This window comes from Amblyomma americanum, chromosome 1, assembly GCF_052857255.1.
Source record: "Amblyomma americanum isolate KBUSLIRL-KWMA chromosome 1, ASM5285725v1, whole genome shotgun sequence".
NCBI lineage: Eukaryota > Metazoa > Arthropoda > Arachnida > Ixodida > Ixodidae > Amblyomma > Amblyomma americanum.
In genome coordinates, this window is record NC_135497.1 from 78,869,808 (window position 1) to 78,893,694 (window position 23,887).

Here is a 23,887-nt window from a genome sequence, read left to right on the forward strand (position 1 = left end):
CTGAAGGACGTCTCACGCTCCGGCAACCACGCCGACGACTGCCTCACTGGACCAGGTATGCAAAGCCCTTAACTTCGGTGCGAGCATGTTGGTCCTGGTCGCGAGAATGCGGGCCGGGAACGACTGCGTGCCACTTGCAGTTATGCAGATTTATTTTCTTGTGAATTAGAACGGGTTTCTTGTAAATAAGATCAAATTCGAAGGAAAAGATTCGTGGCACAATTCCTCAGTACCACCCCCCCCCCCCTCTTTTCTTTTTTTTGCTGACAGCGGACTTGTAACTTGATGGGAAAGGATGGAGCAATGGTCGATGTAAGAACTGCGCGTGGGACTCGGACGATTTTTAATCTTGTTTTTTGGCCAACATGTAGTTAATAGGTCGTGTTTCCGAGATGTGTGACATGACGAGATGAAACACAACTGCCTTTTATCTAAATGAAGTGCTATAAGTCTTTGAAAGCGTTTAGATTTCGTGAGTACGCTATAAGACCAAGGAACAATAGCGTGTTCTGGTGGCGATTTCAGTGCGTTCCAAACCGAGCACGCCGGATATAGACACTACACATATGACAGCTAGCCTTCCAGTTAATTCAGGCTGTCTGAAAACTGTCAGCAGACCTCCACTGAGCTTGCCATCTTTTCTGAGCATGGTACCTGAGGGATTATCTTTTTTCGGGCGCGCTGACTGCATACCTCATTCGATTAGAAGAGGTGTGCTCAAAGACTTACTTTACCACGTGAAAGTCGTCGTGCTCAGTAATTTAATAAGCGATAGCCAGCGCCAGTAAGGATACGCGTCGCTCACACTCAAGGTGTTCCATAGTCAAGGTTTTCTATGTTGTGATTGTTGACATACCTGTTAAGCACCTTATTTGACAGAGCATTCTTTGAACTGCTTTCCTGGTGACGAAGTCGTTGCAATGTCAGTCTCTCACTGCATCATTTTCTTTTTTTTGTGTGCACCAAGTTCTTTATTAAAAAACTGCTGCAAATGAAAACTTACATACTGTTTATTCTTGTCAACAGGTTCGTCTAGGGGAACTGAAAAGGAAACGCCACACTGAGAGAAGGTCGGGCACCCCAACGCCAGAGCAGCTTTATGTTCTAGCAAAGGAAAAAAAATAAAGCTAAAAACGTACCTCTGCTTTTTGTATGTGCCATTTCTGGTGGTCGCCTCGTTTTCACGGCTATCATAAGGATGCCGCCGTTACACTGTACATAATTTTCCGCCTCCTGCTCTCCACGCGGTCGGTCTACGTAACTTGCACCGCACTAAAGGCACCAATCGAGACTACTGAAGCGCTGCAAGATATTGCAATAGACTGATTTCTCTGCCCTCTTATGCCGAAGCGCAAGAGCTGTTAACTAATCAGAGCGCATCCTTCTGCTTGCAGAGCGTTGAATCTCACACTTCCATGGTCTAATTTGTAGCTTTGATTCAATTTTAGTAGTTTAATACCACAAAACCAACATGACAATGCTCATTTGTGCGAGAAATAACATTTCCTGCGCTTTCCTAATCGCAGCGAACTCTGGTAAGTGTGACAGTGTAGTTCGAATGAAATCGAGCTCGCAAAATATCTCAACTTGACGGAAGCTGCAGATTGCTTCTCTGTTTTCTTTTTGCATGTCAGCGGCTTAATGCAGCACGAAGGCAACGCGCTTCTCCAGGAGTAGCAGTCAAGCAATGAAGCACTAAAAAGCAAAAGGAGTGGCACACGTCGGCCGCATGGGAGTACTGCTGGCTCAGATGAGGCCCATTACCTGTGGACTTTTTTTTTTCTTAGAGCCAGAGCTGTACTCCTTGATGTACAACTTCGAATTTCGATGTGGATGAGACAATGACCTTCAGTGTCTCACGAGATCAAATCAAACTTAACTGCGTGGAGGTATTGCCCAAGCTATGGTAGTACAGCCACGCATTCATATGGCTATGACCATTGGTAACTTTATGTGGTATACACACAGGGGACCTCGGCGCGGATGGACGGGGAGGGGAGGCGCGCTACGTCACCGGCCGGCCAAACTGCCTCCCCCGCTCCCAAATTCACGATTCACACGGGCAGCAGGACCCACCGCGGGGGATCCAGACGCGCGAAGCGGCCGGGCGCTGAAAACAGGAGTGGGAAGGGTTAAAAAAAAAAAACGGCCACACGGCCGGTCTTGCTGTTCTTCGAAGACGGCGAAAGCTAAAAAGAAAAAAAAAACAGATTGAAGGGAAATAAGAGGGAAAATAAACCGAAAAGAGGAAGCACGGAAAGTTCCCAGCAACGGAGCCCAATACATCTCGAAATGTCTGGCGCTGCCAAATCCAGCGTAGCAGAAATGGACGTCGCAAAAAGGCGCAAGTACGTGCTGTTGGCGTCTTTACTGGAAACCGAGGATGACGACGATCTATGCGAGAAAAAGCGGCGTTGCTATGTGAAAGACAGGCGCTTCTGAAAACATGATTATTCACTACACGGCGAAATATTGCAGTAAAGACGCGAAGTTCAGTACGGCCTGTCCGGTTCATTCACAGAAAGGCCAACCACGAAGCGTAGCTGGTCTGAGTGACCGTGCGCACTGTGAACGCCAAACAGATAGGAACTATCCCATTCCCACGCTGGCCGCGACACCAAGCAATGCGACAAGGAGATTAGGCTGGGAAGGCACGGCGCAAAGGGTTGAAAAGGAAAGAAGCGACTGTGGTGTACCTCATCGTTCCTGTCGTGCTTCGTGCGTCTCGAATTTTGCGCATTTCTTCAGGGGGGGGGGGGGGGTGGGGGGGGGGGGGGGGGAAGCTAAGATGCTTCGCAGCGACGAGGCAGTTTTTATGTTTTTTTTACAACAAACAGCCCGTCTGTCTGGGTGTACCATGCTCAAGGAGCGGGGTTGTGCTGATCTGAGGGGGAAAAATGCCGACAGTCGAGGGGGGAATAATGAGAGAAAAAAAAACAGATGCCCGAAAGATAAAAGAGAAGAAACTCGGAGAAGATGCAAACACAAAGACGACGTATGCCGCAAAACGCGTCTTGCTCTAATTAGTTCATAAATATTGGACTTCAAAAATGTTATTTATTCGTACATTCTTAGCGCACGCATTCTTCTACGTCCAACGTGCGCGAAATCCACCGCAAGAACTCGTAATACAGCTCCATCTACACCGGAGCGCCACTCACGGCGGCCCCAACGCGTGGCACCGAGACCGAACTACCGCCGCATTCTCCCGGGGACGCAGGGACTGAACGTAGCGGCCGAGCGAACGGTCCCCTCCCGCGTCGGCGTCGGCCGCCCGAGCAAAACAGGAAATTGCGTCGCCGCGAGCACTCTGGAAGGCGTGACGTGTACGCAGCCGCCCTCGCTTGGGGAGGGATAACATCGCCCGTGTGAATACCCCTTGACCTTCACCCTTGATTTGAGACACCGGGCACCAGATCGACTATGATCTTCAATACCTTACAAGGTCTAACTGAACATAAATGCGTGGTGGTATGGTCCAAGGTATGGGTCTAAAAATTAACATGCAGAAAACCAAGGTAATGTTCAACAGCCTAGCAAGGGAACAACAGTTTACAATTGGCAGCGAGAGCCTAGAAATTGTGACGGAATACGTCTACTTAGGGCAGGTAGTGACAGCTGATCCGGATCATGAGAGGGAGATAACTAGAAGGATAAGAATGGGGTGGAGCGCATATGGCAAATTCTCGCAGATCATGAGTGGCAGTTTACCAATTTCCCTCAAGAGGAAAGTGTACAACAGCATAATCTTACCGGTACTCACCTACGGGGCAGAAACGAGGACGCTAACGAAAAGAGTTCAGCTTAAGTTAAGGACAACGCAGCGAGCCATGGAAAGAAAAATGATAGGTGTAACGTTAAGAGATCGGAAGCGGGCAGAGTGGGTGAGGGAACAAACACGGGTTAATGACATCCTAGTCGAAATCAAGAGAAAGAAATGGGCTTGGGCAGGGCATGTAATGCGAAGGCAAGATAACCGCTGGTCCTTGAGGGTAACGGAGTGGATTCCAAGAGAAAGTAAGCGTAGCAGGGGGCGGCAGAAGGTTAGGTGGGCGGATGAGATTAAGAAGTTTGCAGGCAAAGGGTGGATGCAGCTGGCAAAGGATAGGGTTAATTGGAGACACATGGGAGAGGCCTTTGCCCTGCAGTAGGTGTAGTAAGGCTGATGATGGTCCAAGCTACGGTATTATGACCATTGGGTACCTGACCTAGATACAGTGGAGACCATGCTTAACAGCTTTCGCTCGTATATCTAGGTTCAAGCCACGTTGACCCCCGCCAATTTTTTTTCTTGAATTCACGTCCACTGTACAGCTGTTGTCAGACGTCTCATCCAAATGGCTGTGGAGCGGCAGGCAACCCAAAGGTTAAAGGTAATGTCGATAGTGGCGTATGCAGGTTTTGTGAAACAAAAGTTGGAGGGGACACTTAAGCTCTGCCTTAAGAGTATGACGCGATAGCATAATGGGTTAATTCCCATATATGCAGAAGGTCGTTCTCCCCTTTACATTCATAGATCGCTGGGAGTCCTCGCCCCACTTCTGCTGCAGCGGTTAAGCGATGGCCCTGCGATGACGTGCTCCCAGCGGAGGGCCTTGTGCGACCCAGGTCGCTCTTCCCGAGCGACAAATCATTAACTGCCAACTGCCATGGTGGGCAGGTCGCGAGGACGCTGCAAGGTCACGTGACCTAGGTGGCCCACATTCCTCCTAGGTTGCTCTGTGGGAACCACCTGCCAGAGCCATGCCCGTGGTCTTTCGGTCACAACGCCGACGCCGAATTTTCTATGGTGGTGGCACGGAGCTGCTGACACATAACCAGCTTGTGGCTGATTTGCACTACTGCCATTGACTAGCATTGGGGGCCGCAGGATCATGCTGGAGCTCTTCTTCCGGAGAGTGGAGGCGACGCCGTTCCATCTCCACGACCTGGCCGGCGTCATGAAAGCTGGCGCGCCAAGCTCAAGGACGGCGCGCAGTGATGTTCCATTCGGAAGAATTTTCCATATTTTTTCAGGGAACCTGAAGAGTAAATTTTGCCAAAAAGGAAATTTTTACGGAGTTCCAAGGAATTTTCAGAACGGAAATTGTGTGACATTTTCCAAATGGCGGAATTTTCAAGATGCTTCAGGGAAAAAGGATCTTAAAGACGGGATTATGGGTCTATTTGGGTTTATATTTGGTGAACGCATGAAGCGTCACTCACTGCGCGGACGATGAGAAAGACCAAGAGACGAAAAATGGTGACTCTGTCTTGGCGACGCGAAGATGTCATCGCTGTACGTGTTCCCGTGAAGAGCTGCTCTTGGCACGGTTGAGCTTGAAGCAGAAGCTTGAAGACTTGGGCACTGCACCCGTTTGGGCTGGTACAGAACCATGCAGGTGGCTGGTTGTCCACTTTTTCCTTCACAGACTTCAATGACGAAGGGCCAGCGTGAACCAGCGAGTGTTTTCACTCAGTCTGCACAGGTTTTGATGTCTGCGGCGGAACTGCCAAATCCAAATTCCGAGCCAACGTACTTAAATGCACTCTGGCGGCTCCGAGCTTTGGTCACGGTCACCTTTCTAATGAGCCCCAGGCTGGTCACGACTTTAGCGATATCGCACAGCCCCCAAATCTTGGTCTTGCAGAGAAGCGATTAAGTACTGTCAGAGTTGGGGTCGACAATCAGGATATTGACAGCCAATTCCAGGTGTCCTGTGCTAGAAGGAAGTGTTTGCCGGGCATGGACGCCTACTTCGCTTGGCCCGAATTGATGGGGTCTGATTCGACGGCACCACGAATATACGGCTCACCTAAGCTGAGTGGGTGAACTTGGAGTTCATGACCATGTGGGTCTGAGAAGCCACACTGACACCTCACGTTACTGAAAAATGTTAACGTAAGTACGTTACCCGTTACAGTTCCGAAATAACGAGTACGTTACTAACTTACCAAAAAAGTAATGCGTTACCGGTAACGCCGTTACTTATAAGGCGTTACCAACACTGGTTAGCACCGCGCAAACCCTCGAAGTTTTTTCGGGGTCTTACTTTTCTTCAGACTTGGCGAACGTTTCAATTAAAAAAAAACTGCCCGAGAAAGGCGCTGATAGATACGATTCTCGCCTTTGCAGCATAAATAAAACTTTTGTATCAGCTGGCCATCTTATTTAAACAAAAGAAATAAGTAAAAGGCATTGAGAAATTTCTGTCGCCGTGACTTTCGGTTTCTCAAAACTGCCTCTCTGATTAGAAAATTGCGAATGTTCCTTCCGTCGCCTCGCGCCGACGCGTCCTATGCGCCAAAAATAAACGGACGTGGAGGCTGTGACTTTATACAGTGAGAAAGCGATGCTGGTTAAATGGTGTAGAAAAAGCCCAACCGCCGAATTCGAATGCTTAAACGGCACAGCGCCGGCTTTAGATTCGAGGAAAGTACAAAATATAACTTTATACTCGGCGCTACAGAGGTCTGCACGGGCCGCGCTAGACTAGGCCCGGACCTACTTCCCTCTACTTCGGTCGAGACTTCAAAGCCTACCGCGGCCCGCTATCAGGGGAGTCCAGAGAGCGCGCGCCGGACTAAGACGTGTGGCGTGTCGGCTCCGTCGTTTTTCGGCTGGAGCCACGGCTAAATCTTCTTCACCCCTACAAGACCAACGCATTTCGACGCAGCAAGCAATCTGGATTACGTGGACACCAAATTTCGCCAGGTGGGCCCAAGTTTGCTAATTTTACGGCCGAATTACACCCGGGCGACACAGTTTGGCCTAACGGCGTCGGCGGTCCACGCCGACGCGCGGCGGCGTGGAACCGGACTTCCGAGGTAAAATAGCTGACCCTGCATCATTCGCGAGGGGTTACGATCCCGACGGCATGATCTGGACGACAGTTTCAACATCGGAAGGGGACAACTCCGCTTCCGTTCCGAAATTTCAGCACCAATCTCTCAACGAAGCGGTCGCACACCGCTCGATCGTTCAAGCCAAGTTTGAGGCGTCTATCGCTGCCCCGGCCTCCGGCACACCGGCTGGCAAGACGCAGCCTGCGCTGCAGGAAGCAAAGGCAAGGGCCGTCCTAACTGGAAACCTCGCCGACTCCCAAGACCGGGCCCAGACGACTTCGTGGTTGTGCTCAAGCCACGCAAACAGATGTCGCTGCACCAAGCCTTTCCAGAGAATCGTTAAGGCGCCGCCATTACGGCCTACCTCGGGCCCGAAGTTGCAACGTCTGTTACGGTTCTACCATCCCGTGAACAAAACCTCATTGTGATTTACACCCCGAACCCGGCGGCGGCTGATCGGCTCCTCGGGGACATCTCCGTTAACACCGAACATGGGAAGATTCCACTCCGCGGATACCTGCGACAAGACGGAGGCGATGTCTGCCACGGCGTCGTCACCGTCAGCAACTCGGACACAACTGAATCGCTTCGGAATTAAGGAGGTGCAGTAGAGGGCAGGCACCATCGCCGAGGTTAGGAAATTCGGCTCCTCTAACAAAGCTCGGATCACCTTCGCCGGGAGGGAGAAACCACGTTTTGTGCACTACAAGAACATGCTCATACCTGTGCAAAACTACTACCGTACGATCCCGGCCTGCCACCTGTGTGGGGCCGTTGGCCACCGAGTGGATCCTTGTCCCAACCCGCAGCCGAACACGTGCGGTCTGTGTGGGCAACAGGCCCCGCTTCAGGAGGCGGTGCGGGCCCCTCACGAGTGTGTGCCACGGTGCTCGGTTTGTGCCGGTGCACACGCCACTAACTCGCGCGAGTGTGCGACGAAATTCCGCAAGCACAAGATGACCACCCCAAAGAAAATAGCTGCCAAGAAGAAGAGCCGCCACCTTGGCCGCCCCGGTGAGTTACCAAGCCGGGACAACAACACCGAGAAGCCGGTGGCACCCACCGGAGGAGCCGGCAGGTGCCCGTGGACGCAGCCGCCACCACACGGCGACACTGGAAAGCAGTCGACAACGCCACCACTCGACAAGACCAGGGCCTGGGTCAACGCCGTGAAACATGGAACGCAGATGAGCGGTACGGACAGGGCTGCCTCCTCTTCCCGTCCCTCCTGCCCCCCTGCGGCACGCGGTGCCGAGCAAACCAAAATAGCAGCTCTTGAGGGCGAAATTGAGGTGCTGCTCGAGAAAATTGCGCTCCTAGAATCGCAATCAAAACTGCCTATCACTCTGGCCTCTCGCCCCGTTACCGCGGCTATGGAGAGTGAGCCCGCGGCACCGAACGCAGCACTTAACGCGGATGCTGCATTTGAGGCCCGTCTAGAGGCCCGCATGGGCACCCGTTTCAATGCCTTAGAAAGTCAAATTTAAGTGGCAGGCACCTCCGCGATCGCCAGAATTACCGAAATTGTACCCACAATCGTCGCACAGCACATCGCACAATCTTTGCGTGGCGTCCGACGGGTCGGTGGTCTAATCAAAGACGTGTCTGGCCGCTATCACAAAATGCGTCGCGCCATTGAAACTTTAATAGAAGACAACGACAGCTGCTCGCTCTCCGGAATAGAGGTGGCCCCCTCACCGCGAGTGCTGGCTCCGGAGCAGCGTCCCTACAGTCGACCTCTCACCTACTGACTATGGCGGACAGGCCTCAAATTAGGCGCTCTCCTCATACCAATTCGGCCACCCCTATCCTGATCACCCAGTGGAACTGCCGCGGATTCCGTTCCCGTGCCAAGCGAGCGAACCTCCGGCTTTTCCTGTCAACATTCGATTCACTTCCTGCGGTTGTTGCCCTCCAGGAGCCAGGTAGCGGCGCAACCCTTACTAATTATGTTACGTTCCAGCAGGACCCCTCTTCCTGTATCTGCGTGCACAAACATTATACAGCCAACTTGGCTGATTTGGACCGCGATGCTGCATATTCCTATGTGATGGTCACTCTTCTTCCGCTAGAGAAAAAAAAACGCACCCTTACATATGCTTAACATCTATTGTTCTCCCAAGATTAAAAAATGTAACTTTCACAGCCCTCTTCAGTCGCACCCTGAAGCCTGCGGGCAGTGACACCCTGGTGATCGTGGGCGACTTCAATAATAATAATAATAATAATAATAATAATAATAATAATAATAATAATAATAATTGGTTTTTGGTGGAATGGAAATGGCGCAGTATCGTTGGACACCTGAACCGCGCCGTAAGGGAAGGGATAAAGGAGGGAGTGAAAGAAGATAGGAACGAATAGGTGCCGTAGTGGAGGGCTCCCGAATAATTTCGACCACCTGGGGATCTTTAACGTGCACTGACATCGCACAGCACACGGGCGCCTTGGCGTTTTTCCTCCATAAAAACGCAGCCGCCGCGGTCGGGTTCGGACCCGGGAACTCCGGATCAGTAGTCGAGCGCCCTAACCACTGAGCCACCGCGGCGGGGCCGACTTCAACGCTCAAAGCACACTCTGGGGGTACGTGCGTGAAGAGAAGCGCGGCCGCAAGCTAGCGGAACTTTCGTCCACGCTGGGCCTGACCCTTCACACCGACCCGGCACTTCCAACGCGGTTGGGTAACTCCGTGACTCGGGGCACGTGTCCGGACCTTACCTTCACCAAAAACATAATACACGCAGAATGGGCCAACACCGCGGAAACCCTCGGCAATAAAAACGTAAGCCCCTGTAAATAAGCAAAGCGAGAAAGCCAACTCAACAAGATTTCAAATGCGTATTTTTGACGTTAAATATTACGAACCAGATTACCAATTAAGCAATCTTAAAAACCCAGCTAATCTTCGATGTTGACGGTCAACAATTTCGCAATATAGCCTTTCCGTCTAAAATAAACACTTTAAAAGTTTATTTTTTCCATTTTAGTTAATCGTATAATTTATTGATCCACATAAGACACGTGTCCGCCTTGCTGTACAAAACAGCTTAACACACCGGACCGACGTCTCTCTCATAATTTTTAAAACAAAAATCTGGAAAGGTTAAAAAATTCACTTCATATAACCGTGCACGCTTACGTGGAGAGCGGACACAGTGGCAGCAGCAGCCCGCGTGTTCAACAACACCTTATTACAAAGCCACAAGCGTGGACGAAACAGACGGAGTATATCGATAAGACAGCATACGACCAGAAATATCAAACATACAAAACAAGGAAGAATTAACACGCAAATTACCACTCGCTGAAACCGCTCAAATTAACACTAGAATAATGGGTTACCACAGGGTGTCATTGCTGCTTGATTCATGCATGGCTGTGGTTTATGAATATAGCAAGGAAACGGCGCTAAAAACGGGACGGGCAGACAAGAAACGACAGACACAGCGCCGAAGTCACAGCTGAGTACTTGTATTTCATCCGACATCGCAATGAATTTTGAGCCCCTTCACAGCCGGTTTTCAGGCGCCTTGGATGATATTGAAGTCACCAAGGAAACTCCTGACGGGAATAAACTCTAGTTCCTGGACAATAGGCTCTTCTTGAAATACGACCACCTTTGTTGGAAGTATTCTGCGCGATCACAGAAGAGCGTTATGTCCTATTCTTCTCAGCATTCCAAAGTTGTAAAGCTCCGAGTAGCTACGAACAAGACGTGCCGTCACCTCATCTTCGAAAGTGTCGAGATCGCAAGCTCAAAGGCTAAGTGGTAATCCGAAGGCAATCATTAACTGCACAGCCCACCATCTTTTGAATCAACTGCGTCGACCAGCCGCCTCCGAGCATCGTGAAAGAAGTTCAACCAAGACAGTGGCAATCCCATATACGTTCATGGCGATAGCCGTCGGCTGAAGAGGCTGAAGACAGAAAGCCGCCGCGGTGGCTCAGCGGTTATGGCTCTGGGCTGCTGACCCGAAAGACGCGGGTGGTGGTTTTGAAAAACTTTACGCTTGTACTTGCGAGATTGGCCTGTGGCGGCGATACCTGTATTTTGGTTCTTGCTATTTTCTACCTTACAAGAGCTTTGTTCTCAGTAAGAGCGGCGTTTTTGTAATAAGTTGCTGGTATTCCATCGATACAAGCCAACTTCAATTTCTCCTCAGTGTCCGTTGAACGTCCGGCCATTCCGCACATGCTTCGAACTAAACTGGCATACAGGCCAGTTAACAGCTTTATTTGTTCGGCTCATACTGCCCTGCGCTCAGCCATTTGGGCCGTCGAACAGCCGTAGAGCTGTTCACCTATGTGAAACCGCGGATACATATTACGGACACCCCAGCTGTTTATGCACGCAATAATAAAACATAGATCAGTTCTCCATTAATTTTTTTCTTTGGCTATGCTAGGCAACTGTCACAGTAAGTTGGCACAGGTAACATGCTGCGCTAAGAGTGAGCAAGTCACGAGAGTTGGAGACATTTTTTCCCCCATAAACTGGCTCTGCAATGAGTATCATGGGTTCTTTTTGCGAAAGCGAAACAACAGCCCTCAAGACGCCGTAAACACGACGATGGCGCTGTTGGGTTTTGCGCCACAAACACTACAGAGTGCTCACAAAGATTGAAGTGGCTTACTGCGTAAAATTTATCACTTGATGCCTTTGAAGCCTTTGTTTATTACGCAAAAAATTATAATCGCAAGAACACCCTTGTAGACGACTGCGATCGACTCAAGTCGGCTTTAAGAAACTTCTAAATCAGTACATGAAAACAAAAACAAATGACCCGTGTGATAACAAAATTGTTTTAACGTAAGAAAAACTAATTCCAATATTCATCTTAAACAGAAGTAATTTACTTAATTATGTACAGAAAAATCTGGCCACCACAAACTTACAATCGGACGTTTGGCCACACTGTGTTTATAACTAATTATAAAAACGTTTTTAAATGCGTAGTTACTGCCACAGTAATTAAATTATATACAAAATAAGAATTTGTTTTCATCACAGGGATCTAGTTAAGAAACGTAACACGTAATTTGAGTTTGAAATCTGTCCACACAAGTGTTCAAAAAAGTCTGGCCACATTTAATAACGTAACTAAGTATTTCGTGGTTAAAATTTAAAACACTGATAAATTTTGTTTTGATTATTAGTATTTTAATTGAAATTTTAACAGCTGGTCTTTATTGTAGATGTTACACTCTAAGAGACTTGCACTGTTACTGTTCAGGTGCAGTGTGTTTTGCAATGAAAGTCACCATTTCGCTCATTTGCAGTTTTTGAATTCGGAGGAGAAAATATAGCGCTTGGTTGAAGATTACAGTAGTTAATACTAACTGATACGAACCGGACAAAAATTGGAGAAATCTCGCCATCGAATACGAAAACTGTCTCGTACATTTCCAGTGCAGGATGATGCGTATGCCCCTTTTTTGATACTTGTGAAAACAATGGAACGTTTACTACGATGGTGTTGAGAAGACTCTTCTACCAAAGTCAGCGTTAATGCGCTTGCGGTTGTAATTTTGTTTGTAGCCAGAAGTTTTTTCAGTCAAAGGTTTGTTCATGTTTTTCACATGTTTTTTGCGCGTCACCTGCTGTGCAAAGTGCAAGAAGTTAGAACTTCAGAAGCAGACAAGAAACTGTTTGAGCGTGTCAGACCCATTTATTATTCGAGAAAGTGTGCCATACGGCATAAGTTTGGCTTGTTCAGGAGAGAGGGTCTCTGCACGCATTTGATTTACTGTTTTCGCTGCTTGCCCTGTTAGCATTTCATTCGGCCCGGACAGCACATGGCGCTGCTGCGGCAAGTCTGCCTGCACGTCCGACCGTTCCGCACATGCTTCGAAATTAAGAAGCGGTCTCTGCATTGCTTCACAGCTTGCAGACCGTGCAAGCCATGAAGCCACCGATCGCTTACCTAAGTGCGTTCAGCCGTCGATCGAGCTACCATATCTAATCGGCACTGCACATCCAGTGAAGCAGCGCGATGGGGCGCACGTTCCCCTAACCTTTATCAGCTCCAAGTTAAGCTGCCGTGAGACTGGTAATATTCTGTCTCTTATAGGCGTTAGTAATAAATCCCGTAAAGAAAGGAGGGTCAAAGCTTCTGACGTAGTCGGCGGGCTCAGCGCTCACTTGTTTCACTTTACATTTAGACGTCGTGCGCACAGACCGAGTCTTACATTTATTGAAGTTAACAACTGGCAGCTATGGACAGGCAAACTCGAGAAGAGCATGCAAAGTATGGTAGCATCGATGAAATGGCACTGGCTGCTCGGTAACACTTCTGAAAGGGAGGAGTCCAGGAGAGGTCTTTGACCATAATCTGCGGCTTTCAACCACATCATTGTATTTACCAGCGACTCAGATGTGACACCACAAAAAAAAAAGACTACATATGTTTCAACAGTTTATGTTGCGTCGTTGCTGTTATTTTCATGCTCTCTTCCCGCCTCCCATTTTTTTCTGCCATTACATATTTTTGTTCCTCAGCAACAGACCCACATATATATTAGACCCACTGATGTTTTTCCTACAATGAAGATTTCATTCTATATGGCTAAGTTCGTACATATCAATGTTACAGCTAGTTGTACGTGAATGTATCAATACCACTAACACATAGAATGAATGTGTGACCAGACTATATATATGGGCTTTTGAGCTCAAAAGCTTTTGCTGCACCCAGTGTGCTGGGCACCTGCTCTCTTTGAACTAGCACATGCACAGTAAAACACTAGTGCAGCACATGACCAGGCTGACATTGCGCTGGGTAGCTTGAGCATGCTGCTATAAGCTGCAGTACAAATTACGCTGTACGTAAGTGGCTTCAAATTTCAAATTAGGAGGCACTTCTATGTTTTGCTGACACAGAGGCACACACAATGAACACAAGAGAGTACTAGCATGTAGAACTCGCTGCATTGCAGTTGTTACCATTTTTTTCCTTGGGAGGTCAACATAACTTTTTTTCATAGTTCTGTCATACCACAACCTGGTGCAGAATATGAGCTGATATGAGCTAATATGAGCTGATGGCCTTCAGGCAAAGGGCGTAAAAATACAGCAATTCAGAAAGGACACACACCGTTTTGTGCTGCCTAGAATTCAGTTACTCAAGCTGTAGATGGGAGTAGTTAAAGAAAGTGAACATTAATGACATATAAAGTGACTGCAACTGAGAGTACGACTTGCATGAAATGCGACTGTGGCTTCTAAATGTACAATTCGCCAAATTTAGGCTACTGCACATACCATATTGGAAAGCTTCAGATTTATAAATACTTCAGCAACTTCAAGTTGCTGGAGTGAGACCAAAATCTGAGTCAAGTTTTTTCCATTTTGCCTCCATTGTAAGGAGGGTACTAAACAATCTTGTATAGCAGGCTTATTAGCAATCAGCGTATACAGCTAAACAAGTTACAGCTGCCAAGAGTAATCAATGGCACAATAATGGGATGGTACAAGACATCCTTATAGGATAACTAGCAGCGCTAGGTGAAGAACTAAGAAAAAAAGGATGAAGGTTCAGTGGAAATTTAAGTAGTTGCTTGTATACTGCTGTTGCATCTTGCAGACTTGATTTTTGTGTACAACAGAGAGAGGTCCTCGTAAATGCTAGTACAAAACACTGGAAAAGCATGGGGAGGCACAAGTCAAAGCACAGATTTCAGCAGTTTGTGTAGAGTGTTCCAGTGCTCGTAAGTCAGTGCTGTTTTTTTTAATGTCCCCGCCATCCTTTTTTATGGCTGGTGTTACATTTTTTTTGTTCCTTAGCAATAGACTCTCATGTAATTTGGATGCAGTGATGTTTTTCCTACAACAAAGATTTCATTTTATATGACCAAGCATGCACATATCAATGCTAACAGCTAATTGCACGTGAATGTATCAATGCCTCTAACACACAGAATGTATGTGAAATTGGCTAATGCAACTTTTCATATCCTTTGACATGTACTCATGATGCATGTACAAAATGCACAGTATTTGGATTTCACTCATGCTAGAAAAAGGCAAAAGCAACTGGAACCTGTAATCTATGCTGAGTAATGGAGGTATGCAAGCAAAATGAGAACCATATCTTGGTACAAGGGAACAAGAAATGAGCCAAGCACTATGAAGGAATTATAATACCTATGCTTTGGCTTTTTTTTCTGTCTATCAGTGTAATACTTCAGATTTGTACGCATTTCTGTGAGCAGTTTCTGTTGTCTAATGCATTTAACTCATATCAAAGCATTTAGTGGCCTTAGTTCACCTTCATGGAATGACCTGCCATTCTCTTTCGTGTAAAACGGCATTCGCAGCTAATTCTGATAGGTGTACACGAAATGCACCACTGTGCTTAACAGGTGTCTGATATTGCTTTAGCAATGTTATCTCATGATATTTGTTTACAGAAAGTACATCAAGGTGCTTTAAGGTTGCTTTAAGCTAGGCATCATACTTTGAATTGATGATTATGCACACTGATACACAGTTGTAGCAGCCAAAGTGTATTAGAAAAAAATCATAAACAAGCTGGTTGATATTTTGTTGGAGACAGAATCTAAGTTTGCATAGTGTACCAACTAGTTTATTCAGTTGTTTAGGGCTCCGTCTTTTAGATTTATATCATAATAAGCATTCTTCGAAACAAAAATCATGAGTTGCAATGAATTTTCAGTACCTGTCACTCCAAGTGCTAGGCTGAATAAAACTAAACTGTTCAGTCCAAGACCCTTTTCCCAAGCATTTCACCCCAGAAAGGCAGAGCACCAGGCGGGGGAAAATCTTGCACCCATAAGAAAAGTACCCAGCGGCGCTGGTGATCAAATCCTCTATGCGAGGCCGACCCTCTACCTTAAACTCACCACTTTGGTAAAAGGGCCAGAAGTGGGCTTTTACCTCACGGGGCGGATTTAGGGTTGTTTTACGGTTGAAGGAATCACTGGCCCCTTAATGCAATTGTTTGATCCAGGACCCTTATCCCAAGGATTTCACCCCATATTATTCTCTCCGATGTTATGGCCAAACATTTTGCAACCTACCCGGCATTTCTTTTATTCATTCATTTCAATTGTGTAAATACCATTTAGAAATAAGTTAGCAATAACGTGAAGGAAATGCTGGAGAAATCATTGAGGCAGAACGATGAACGCAGGTGATACAGGTGCTCATGGTCGCTTTCATGACTTTGAATCAACTAACCCATAGCAGTTCCCCTGTGTTGTCTTCTTATATTATGAAATTGGAGCCATGGTTAAAACTTTTTACTTCATAGTTCACCTACATCAGTAGACTTTCTGTTCTTCAGTGCTATGATATTTTCTGTAACCTCTTGAACTGCAGGGGATGTAACAATTGCACTGTCAGCTACAGCCTCAGTAATCTAACACCACAAGATTGCCAGACCAATGAACTCATCACTGAACAAATCTGTGGGCGATCATATGGTGTGATGCGGAAAATTGTGTTAGCAGTATTGATTTAAAATTTTGCTTCACTTTTAGAATGATCACCTTCCCATTGCACATTTGAATTTGATTTCACCATCTCTTGTTTTTTTACACTGCACTCCGAGGGCGTAGGTGGGTGGTGGGTGTAGCTTCTGGAGGGTAGAGGCTGTGGATGCACAGGCCAAAACATTTTCCCCGAATAAAGACTATACAAGGAATGCAGAAAAAGTCAGCTGGTAGCTTGCCTGTTAGCACATTGACTTCTTAAGTGATCAGCTCAACAACGTCTTCGCGAGAATCTGGACTAAAAATTATCAAACTCTGTTTTTGCTGCACAAGGTCAGATCTGTGAAAAATTTTAGAATTAAACAAGTCACTCCGGTAATTTTGCTTGATGGCATGAATCAAGTTATTTAATCTGTGCAAGTGGAACCTGAATCTGTCTATATCCTAACAGTGTTTTCGTTTTTAAATGAAGTTATGATATAGTTCTTTCTAGTGTGTGGATTGAAGATTCTATTATTACCTGAAGTCTTTTATTACCTTGAAGTCTTTTATTACCTGCACTGTCCAAGATTCATTAAAAGAGTCCTAAACTGAGGAAAATTTCCAACTTCCCAAACTTCCCAGAAGTTGACTTCTACCTAAAATTGCATTCCAGAGCAAGTAAGATTGCCCAAGACAGCTCATTGGATACATCACTTTTTTGCTTTGTAACCAGCCTTGCTAATTCGAAGTGTCACACTATGCCTTCATTGCACAACATGCATGTGCCCTCCCTAACAAAAGCAATATAAGACTGCTCATTAGACAAATCATATGCTTTACTTGGAATATGGAATTTTTAATCAGCGAAAACTTATCCTGAGGAAGCAAAAATTTATGATAACAAGAGCCTGTCTTCGGTTAATAGTTTTGTACAGTACCTTCACTGCACACACACACACAGTTTAGAGCTCACTGAAGTGGTTATGTGTTCAGCCTCTATGTGAAAAAACTTGTGAGCTATATTTGTACCCCAACCTGTGTTGGAAGGCAACTGAGTGTAAAAAATGTCTTCCTTTTTTCCAATTTTCTCCATCTTTTTATTTTATGTACTTTTTCTGGCTTGTGGAATTGAAATGTGAATATTTAATGCCCATGTAAGTAGCGCTGGATGCGAGACTCCGGGGTGCAGCAAAACAGTTTTCGTCTTCAGGTATCGATTGATGGTGCTTCCCGAAGGGTCAATGTGCAACAGATACCACTGATAGGTTTATTCACCGAGCAAACCAAAATGCTCATTGCAGGTCCTTCACCAGGTACTTTCAGTCCTGCAGTTCCTGGCTGTATGAGAGAGAGCAGCTTTTTCTTGGCCTTCAAATCTTTCTGGTGGAGGGCCAACATTACAGCACAAGACTGACCTTTACGCTTATGAAATTGTGGCTAACATTCTGGACAACCTAGAACCATGCATCGATGCTATATGCGAAGTTAAGTATAGCTTTATACTCTAATGTGGCATATGGACCACGCACACATACACACGCTAACGATGCAGCACACCAGACACATGCAGTGGAGACAGAAAAACAAAAACTATTGCAAAGTTTCCGTTCACTCAAATGCACTCTGCTCGTACAGCTGCAGGCATTTACCTTGCATTAACCTCTTAGCCTTGACTACCATGGCTGTGGGTATATCTAGCAATACGACTTCGCTGACTTTGTTTTGATGAAGCTGCACTGCAACCAACTTTTTGCCATATAGAAATAAAAACCTCAGTAAATCTAACAGTTCAGGTTTCACGTTATTGAAAATTGCTGTAAAACAAAATAAGGATAGTATGCTTCTCCCTTTACGTCATGAAAGGCTGTTCATGTCACATAAATCTGCTGTGAATGGCGTGGCATAGCTGGACTGCAGTGGTAAAATGATGGTAAAATGACTGTCGATGCAAACAATTACTACTTAAATGTTGAAACTGTCCAAAGAATATCAGTGGAATCCATTTTTTATGCTCCCATTCACACAATTGGATTTGGCAGTAGCCACCTGTGGCAACAGCTCTGGTTAGGCAAACGTGTAAGAAGGTGAGCATTTTGTTCTAAAATTTCAGGAGCAGCACTGCACCTTAGAAGTGAACGAACATATTTCAGTTTCTAACTACAGATGCTCTTGTTTGTCTTGTAACCCTATATCTCGTCACTTGTTAAGTTTGCATTCATGAATTTTGCATGTGCGTTTCCACCTCTATCTGAAGTGGCATTGGTCAATCACTGTAATCTTTTACATTGAATTAAGTACATGCTACATTTTATAGTCAATCTACTACTTTTGGACAGTCAAGATGCAGTCACTAAGATGCAAAAGGAGAAGTTTATTTCTTGAGCGTTTGTGTATGATGACTTTAGTTGCTGCTTTCTGTTAAGATGTACCACAGTGCTTTTTTTTATTGCAGATGCCGCACAGGCACTGACCAATATTCTTGAACGCATTCAGGAACCATGAAGTGCCAAGGGATGGATGGATGGTGAACAAGTGTCATGTCATGAGGCACACAGTGAGATACTTTTTTTTTGTGCTTTGATATGAAAGTGCACTAAGGCCTGATGAAGGTCATAGAGCAAAGCCAACACTCATTCCAACCATTGGGAAAAGGCAGCTGGAATAATTTAATTTTTTCAGTTCCTCAAAGCATACAAAGTAGCTTTTAAGCTATGTCCCATTTATGCAACATTTAAGGTAATAGCTCATTTTTGTGAAAAATAAGCAATTACCTGACAGTAGTTGCTTAAGAAGTGATGGAGACTAGAAATGGAGCACTCAAGTGACTTGATACTACAGCATGGAAAATTAGATTGAATAACCACATGATTGATTATTACAGGATGTGTAAAGAAATGAAACAAGGGAGATATCAAACTTGCCCCATTTTGTTACTGAGCTGTGGGACTTGTCAAGAGGTAGTCATTCCACTTCAGCTACGGTACATTATAATATATGAAGTATAACATCCCAAATCTGCACATGAGCAATAATTTACAATGTATTCAAGGGCTCCAGATTAATTTCAACCACTTGTACATTTGGTGCACTTTCACTTTGTTGTTCAAGTAATGGCAGCCATTCCACTCTAAATTTGAAACTGGGCCTCAATGAAATTGTACTTACTCCTTATTTTCTGCAGCTCTGGCTCTTGCCCACTGCAGCTGTTGATAGACATCTCATCAGTGGTATTGTTATGCATTCCCTTGTCTGATACATTGTCTGAGCTTTGGTTCTCTTGCTAATTTCTTGCAAGAATGCATGCACTTTTGATGGGCAAAAAGAGATTTTTAATTCAACAGGCCTGTCATGTTGATGCTGTATACAAATACAAATGCCTTTATTTCGACGTCATGTGCTATTATTCAACATCATGTATGTTGCAGCAAACATCTACATTAATGTTGATGCTGGTTGTTTCTTTTCAGATTGTAATAGAATGTTGCCATATCATCCCATATCAGCTGAAAATGCCACTTCTAGGATCCTATGTTTGTTAACAGTTTCAATAGCAGCAGTATCGAGTGTTAAATGACAATGTATAGCAGCAACAATTTTGGTTCTTGCTTTAAGAATTATGGCTTTAGGGTTATTTGTGTTAATCTTAAAATCATTGCCATCATCAGATTATGTTCATGTTTGATGAAACAATGCAAGAGATGAGGATGCACACCGAATTAAGAAGACAGACATGTACGTGCTCTAGTCTGTCCACGTCCTCGTCCCTTGTTTCATCATACGTGATCAACGAACTAGTCCACTCCTCAACTCTTGTAAGATTATATTGATGGCAGGAAAAAGGCCTCTCCTAATTGTTCCTATGTTTCCCTGTTCTTCTCCAGCTGCGCGCCACAATATCCCAGCAAATTTCTGAATCTCATCTCCAGACCTGATTGTCATCTGCTCCCAGTCACTTTCTTTCCTTTGAATTCTATTTTGTTGCCCTAAGAGGCCGTCAGTTATCCACTGTCTGCATTACATGCCTTTTCCAGGTAATTTTTTCAGTTTACTTTTCTTCAAGGATATTGCTAACTTACTTGGGTTTGTTTTGTAATGCATGTTGCGATAATGCAGTGTTACCCCTGTCATTTTCAGTTTCAGTGCCCTAGGTGATTACTTCCAAGATTTAGCATTTCTTTCGAGGCGCATTGTTAAGCAACTGTTCAAAATTTGAGAATGGCTGCAAAGTGCACTGCAGGCGATTCTTGTTCTCCTGGTAATTTATTTATCTCTTATAGTCCAAATTTTCAGCCTCTACCTGGCACGGATGTGCTCCCTTATTGCCTCCTCTCCAAAGAATTCAACTTTACTTTTGGTTTCTACTTACTCTTTAAGCCTGTTGTTGTAACTTGTTAATATATGTCCTCAAATATGTGCTGCCGTTCATCCTCTTAAATAATTAAAACGGCAGTGTCATGAGTAATTTGGAGGTTAGACAGGCTCTCATCTACGTGCCCAAAAGAAGGCGCGTCTAGGAGCAGAAACAGATGACGTGGGTACTACTGATGGTGAGCGAGGCCTTGGAAAATGCGGCGGCGGTGTACGACCCTGTCAAGCTCCACTTAAAGGTATGCAGTCTGTACTGTCACAGTTAGATTTTGTGAACTGTATTTGGTTACTTATTGTTCTTATCTCTCAATGCATATGCTATATGGTTTCTGGGCATTCGTTTTCTTTGTCGCTGCTTTCAGGTTTCCTCCATGATTTAGTACTTACTCAATACTGTCCATGCTATGCTTTCTTGTGCCGCCTACTTTCTTGACTGAGTCTAATAGCTCTGCTACCTCTACCTTCTTTATGTGGTTTGAAACCTTCATGCTCTATTGTTTTTTAGTGAGATTAATTTATTCCTCTCGGTTGCCAGCATTTTTCTTGTCTGGAGCATTCATTGCTTCATTTGTCGACACCATGGTCATGTTTGTAAGCTTGTCATTCAACTACACACCATGTCCGCTAGTAACACGAATGCTTAACCAATTCTTGTGATACCTTATGTAATGCCTGTGGGGACTCACTTTGCTCTGTCCCCTTAGGTTCAACTCATTCTCCTGTAGCTGCCATAGCTATCAAGGGAGGGCGCCTGCGCCGTAGTGGCACTAGCACCACGACTGAGGTCCTTGTTTCGGCCTCGGGAAGTCAATGCGTGCGGATGTTTCGTCGCGGCTCCGTGCTTCGCCAGCAGGGCGAAGCCTAGGGGGAATATCCCGCGAGCTCGTCCCGTCCAGCTTTGGAGTGTCTCTTTTGCCCTAACGTGGGCAAACACTCGCTCTTAATCCTGCTGGTGAGTTGGATGGCTTCGATTTCTGAACGAAATTTCTGGCTAGCCGGCATTACTGTAGTAGTACCAATAAATAACCTTTTGTGTCAGCAAGTATTGGTCCTTTGTTCCCAAGAGCATGGCCCGCCATGAGGTCGGCTTGCTCTTGGTAGCGTGCGCGACCACAGAGTGGGGCCAGCGGTCTGAACTGCGGGTCGTGAATAGGTTGGGCCAACGTATTTATCCATATCAAAACCACACATCTAGAGCCCAAAGTGGGAATGTTGGACGACTGTCTACAGTTCAAGTGCTAGGACTAGCATGAATTTTGATTGCTAAGACCTGTGGCATGCTTTTTTGAGTGCGAAGTGGATTCTGCTGTAGCATGGTTGAACTTTTCGACATGCCCAAGACGTATATTTTTTCTGAAGTTTTCCCCAGAAGTTTCTTCAGTACAAAAATTACGTGGTTCACATCGAGGGAGTGCGATGTCTAGCGTCAGCGGAGGTGCCAAGCCCGAAGCGCGTAACTATGGAAGCCGCATGGGCGGTCCGAGTTTTCTGCTATATATTTTCTCTGCTGCTTCTGTTTCAACTCTGGGAGTCAGGAAATTTGGAATATCCCGAGAGCTCGTCCCATCCGGCTTCAGAGTTTGCACAGGCGAACATTCGCTCTTAACCTTGCTGGTGGAACCTTGCTGGTGTGACCCTACTGGTGTGACCTTGCTGGCAGAAAGGTGCCCCATCAAGAGACCTGTTCCCTTCGAACTGTTATCACGGCTGCGAAACCTCGTTGGCCTCTATAACAGACGCTAGAGCCAATGTTCCTCCTTCAGTTACGTTTCTAGCAGGCGGGGGCGGAATAACGGCGTATTAGTTTCCATGACAACAGACGACCAAAACACGCGGGCACGGGGGGTGTGGGCATGGCACCTGCTTCACGCGTGGACTGGTCCAAAATCGGGGCTGCTAAGGGAGGTTGTCCGGATGCCACGCTTTACTCGGGTTTTTCAGACACCCTTTACTGTTGTGCCATGCCAAAACTGGTTTCGCTGCCGGTCAGAAATGGTAACTGCAGTGCTGGGCCAGTGGCAGAACAGGGAACCTATTTTGCATACTTTTATTGACACATCTTTCCTGTTACTTTCACTCTATATTACAGCATTCCGTACAATACAGATCGTGTGTGTCGATGCATCAGAGGTGTTAAGTTCATTACAAAAGGTGCATCTGTGCTGACATTTTCAGTAGCACAACATTTCGTGCAGAATTCAGGCAATACACGTTAGGTCACTCCATGTATACTGAGTTTACGCAATACAGAATGATCATTCCATGCATATAGTGAGTGCACGAAATTTAATGCATGTGTGATGTACCTTACAACCGTAGATAATTTCAAAAAAATGTTTTGTACTTACTTGAACTGTGGGGACCTGCCCTGCAGCACCCTGAGTTTGCTTTCCCGCGAGGCACCGTGCAGCGGCGGTCTCACCTCGAGGCTGAGCGCATTCCCTTGTGAGTTACTAACTGGCAAGAGAGGGCGCCAGCATCGCTGCGCGGAGACTGCCAAAGCCCGCGCGCGGGAGAGGGGGCTTCGGCTGGGATCGTCGGCCTGAGCGGACGCATCGCTCGCGGCTCCGCTCTTCGCCGGCGGGGCGAAGAAGCGACGGGGAGACAGGCTCCCGTACTCGTCCCGTCCGGCCTGCGGAGTTTATATCCCTTGCCCTAGCGCGGGCGAACATTCGCTCGGAACCTTGCTGGTGAGTCGGACGACCTCGATTCATTAGCGTACCTTGTTGCTAGCTGGTGTTATTGTTTCTGTAGCAATAAATGCCTGTTTGAGTCAGCCAATGTGTCGTTCCCCCAGAGCAAGGCCCGCCGTGGTCGGCGAGCGCTCGGTAGCGTACGCGATCACGGGGTGGGGGTCCGGGCGGCTTTGAACCGTGTCAGCCGCGATTGAGTGGGGAGAACGTACTTATCTTCCCCATTCAACCCCCACAGAACATATGAAAACAAACCACTGTCACGCAATCACCTTCACTGTCAATGCCAATACATGCGACAGTAATAAATTCATTTAACATTCACTTGCGTAATCGGTTCCCACGATGTGCCGACACTTCTGCGGACCAACACGATGACTGCTTCGACAACAGCAGTGATTGTTCATGATCCATGCGCCGAAATGAGCGGTGGCTCCCGAGAAAGCGTAATTTCTCTCATATCATTGTGGCTCTCGCTGCACTCTAAACTAAGCACAAAACTAAAAACCACCGTTGCTGTTGCTGCATCGACATCACTAACACATGAAGCAACACAACGCCAAAGT

The 23,887-nt window shown here is 46.3% G+C and overlaps 2 long non-coding RNA genes and 1 pseudogene across 3 annotated transcripts; all 3 read left to right on the forward strand.

Moving 5' to 3' along the window:
* Window positions 1-1,138, forward strand: LOC144133494 (uncharacterized). The gene is made up of 2 exons (XR_013315060.1): window positions 1-55; window positions 1,027-1,138. It is a non-coding gene; the product is annotated as an uncharacterized LOC144133494 (long non-coding RNA).
* A 5,620-nt stretch (window positions 1,139-6,758) lies between these two features.
* LOC144108359 (uncharacterized) lies at window positions 6,759-8,567 on the forward strand (annotated as a pseudogene).
* Window positions 8,568-11,982: 3,415 nt separating this feature from the next.
* Window positions 11,983-23,064, forward strand: LOC144113099 (uncharacterized). 2 transcript variants are annotated; one of them, XR_013310613.1, is made up of 4 exons: window positions 11,983-12,386; window positions 18,713-18,814; window positions 20,142-20,867; window positions 21,333-23,064. It is a non-coding gene; the product is annotated as an uncharacterized LOC144113099 (long non-coding RNA). The 2 variants fall into 2 exon arrangements; XR_013310612.1 differs by having other exon boundaries at window positions 20,142-23,064.
* Window positions 23,065-23,887: the final 823 nt, after the last annotated feature.